At 42.3% G+C, this 3,332-nt stretch overlaps 1 pseudogene; it reads left to right on the forward strand.

The window, feature by feature from the left end:
• Positions 1-463: 463 nt before the first annotated feature.
• LOC110128442 (heterogeneous nuclear ribonucleoprotein K pseudogene) lies at positions 464-3,018 on the forward strand (annotated as a pseudogene).
• The last annotated feature ends 314 nt before the right edge of the window (positions 3,019-3,332 follow it).

A 3,332-nucleotide genomic window follows, 5' to 3' on the forward strand; every position in this document is an offset into this window, starting at 1 on the left:
ACGACCCAGATAATGACAATGGTATGATCACTCACCTAGAGCCAGACATCCTGGAATGTGAAGTCAAGTGGGCCTTAGAAAGCATCACTATGAACAAAGCTAGTGGAGGTGATGGAATTCCAGTTGAGCTATTTCAAATCCTGAAAGATGATGCTGTGAAAGTGCTGCACTCAATATGCCAGCAAATGTGGAAAACTCAGCAGTGGCCACAGGACTGGAAAAGGTCAGTTTTCATTCCAATCCCAAAGAAAGGCAATCCCAAACAATGCTCAAACTACTGCACAATTGCACTCATCTCACACACTGGTAAAGTAATGCTCAAAATTCTGCAACCCAGGCTTCAACAATACATGAACCGAGAACTTCCAGATGTTCAAGCTGGTTTTAGAAAAGGCAGAGGACTCCCCGTCACCCACCCCCCCCCCCCCCCACCCCCCCCCCCCCCCCCCCCCCCCGCCCCAGCCAGTGAGTGCGGGAACGAGAAAGGAGGAGGGCGCTTTAGGCGAAAGCTCTGCAGACGCCATTATCCTCTGTTTCTCTGCTGCACCGACCTCGACGTCTTGCTTACTTCCCGCTTATTTGCAGCCTATAGATTGGTGTGTCCCTTGAATACAAGAAAATGGAAACTGAACAGCCAGAGGAAACCTTTCCCAACACCGAAACCAATGGAGAATTTGGTAAACGCCCTGCTGAAGATATGGAAGAGGAACAAGCTTTTAAAAGATCTAGAAACACTGATGAGATGGTTGAATTATGCATTCTGCTTCAGAGAAGAATGCTGGAGCAGTGATTGGAAAAGGAGGCAAGAATATTAAGGCTCTCCGTACAGACTACAATGCCAGTGTTTCAGTCCCAGACAGCAGTGGCCCCGAGCGCATATTGAGTATCAGTGCTGATATTGAAACGATTGGAGAAATTCTGAAGAAAATCATCCCTACCTTGGAAGAGGGCCTGCAGTTGCCATTACCCACTGCAACCAGCCAGCTCCCGCTCGAATCTGATGCTGTGGAATGCTTAAATTACCAACACTATAAAGGAAGCGACTTTGACTGCGAGTTGAGACTGTTGATTCATCAGAGTCTGGCAGGAGGAATTATTGGAGTCAAAGGTGCTAAAATCAAAGAACTTCGAGAGAACACTCAGACAACAATCAAGCTTTTCCAGGAATGTTGTCCTCAATCTACTGACAGAGTCATTCTTATAGGAGGAAAACCTGATAGGGTTGTAGAGTGCATAAAGATCATCCTTGATCTTATATCAGAGTCTCCCATCAAAGGACGTGCTCAGCCTTACGATCCCAATTTTTATGATGAGACCTATGACTATGGTGGTTTTACAATGATGTTTGATGACCGCCGTGGACGTCCTGTGGGATTTCCCATGCGGGGAAGAGGTGGTTTTGACAGAATGCCACCTGGTCGGGGTGGGCGTCCCATGCCTCCCTCCAGAAGAGATTATGATGATATGAGCCCTCGTCGAGGACCTCCTCCACCCCCTCCCGGGCGAGGTGGCCGGGGCGGTAGTAGAGCTCGGAATCTTCCTCTTCCACCACCACCACCACCTAGAGGAGGAGATCTAATGGCCTATGACAGAAGAGGAAGACCTGGAGACCGTTATGATGGCATGGTTGGTTTCAGTGCTGATGAAACCTGGGACTCTGCAATAGATACATGGAGCCCATCAGAGTGGCAGATGGCTTATGAACCACAGGGTGGCTCTGGATATGATTATTCCTATGCAGGGGGTCGTGGCTCATATGGTGATCTTGGTGGACCTATTATTACTACACAAGTAACTATTCCCAAAGATTTGGCTGGATCTATTATTGGCAAAGGTGGTCAGCGGATTAAACAAATCCGTCATGAGTCAGGAGCTTCGATCAAAATTGATGAGCCTTTAGAAGGATCCGAAGATCGGATCATTACCATTACAGGAACACAGGACCAGATACAGAATGCACAGTATTTGCTGCAGAACAGTGTGAAGCAGTATTCTGGAAAGTTTTTCTAAGACTAGTGAAGAACTGAAGGAGTCCTGCATCTTTATTTTTTTATCTGCTTCTGTTTAAAAAGCCAACATTCCTCTGCTTCATAGGTGTTCTGCATTTGAGGTGTAGTGAAATCTTTGCTGTTCACCAGATGTAATGTTTTAGCTCCTTACAAACAGGGTGGGGGGTGGGGGAGGGTGTGCAAAAACTAACATTGAAATTTTGAAACAGCAGCAGAGTGAGTGAATTTTAATTTTTGTTCATTGTTGGTGGTTTAAAGAAGTCCCCCCATGTAATTATTGTGAACACTTTGCTTTGTGGTCACTGTAACATTTGGGGTGGTGGGACAGGGAGGAAAAGTAACAGTAGTCCATATGTCCCTGGCATCTATTCAGAGCAGTGTGCAGAATGTAATGCTCTTTTGTAAGAAACGTTTTATGATTTTTAAAATAAATTTAGTGAACCTATTTTTGGTTGTCATTTTTTTTTTTAAGATGGTCATTTTTCAAATGGCTGAATTCCCTCCAACCTACCCCCAAACGGAACACTAAGTTTAATTTTCAGTCCTCTGTTGGATATAAATAAATGGCATCTCTTCCTGGACTTAGGCAAAATATCTTGACAATACTCAGTTCTGGTGATTCTTAATGATTTGAAGTTCATTGCTTGGGAGGAAATTCCACCACACATTCATGCTTATAATAAGCTGGGGATTTTTGTTTGTTTTTGCAAATGCTTGCCCCTACTTTGCAACGATTTTCTGTTCGTAATTCTGAAGAACCAAGGTGGGGAGCAACACAACCGATGGAATAGTGGTATAAGTTTATACCAGAAGGTTAATGACAAGTTTTATTAATCAGAATAGTACTTGGTTATGGAAGTGACTGATGCTAAATAAATTCTGATTATTTTTTATTAGATAATTTCTCACGTATAGACTTAAACTGTCAGCTTGGTAGTGTCTATTAGTTAAACTTTGTAAAATATATATATATTCTTGTTTTTCCATTGTATGCAAATTGAAAGAAAAAGATGTACCATTTCTCTGTTGTATGTTGGATTATGTAGGAAATGTTTGTGAACAATTCAAAGAAAAAAAGATGAAAAAAATTCCTGTGGATGTTTTGTGTAGTATCTTTTGGCATTTGTATTAATAGTTTAAAAAGTTCACTTCCAAATAAAACTCCCATAATGCTAGATTTGATGTGTGCCCAATTTTGAACAAGGATTGATTGACACCTGTAAAATTTGTTAAAACGTTCCTCTTGTAAGGAAATACAATAATTTTAAATTATGAAAAAAAAAAAAAAGAAAAGGCAGAGGAACCAGAGATCAGATTGCCAAT

This window comes from Odocoileus virginianus, chromosome 25, assembly GCF_023699985.2.
Source record: "Odocoileus virginianus isolate 20LAN1187 ecotype Illinois chromosome 25, Ovbor_1.2, whole genome shotgun sequence".
Taxonomy (NCBI): domain Eukaryota; kingdom Metazoa; phylum Chordata; class Mammalia; order Artiodactyla; family Cervidae; genus Odocoileus; species Odocoileus virginianus.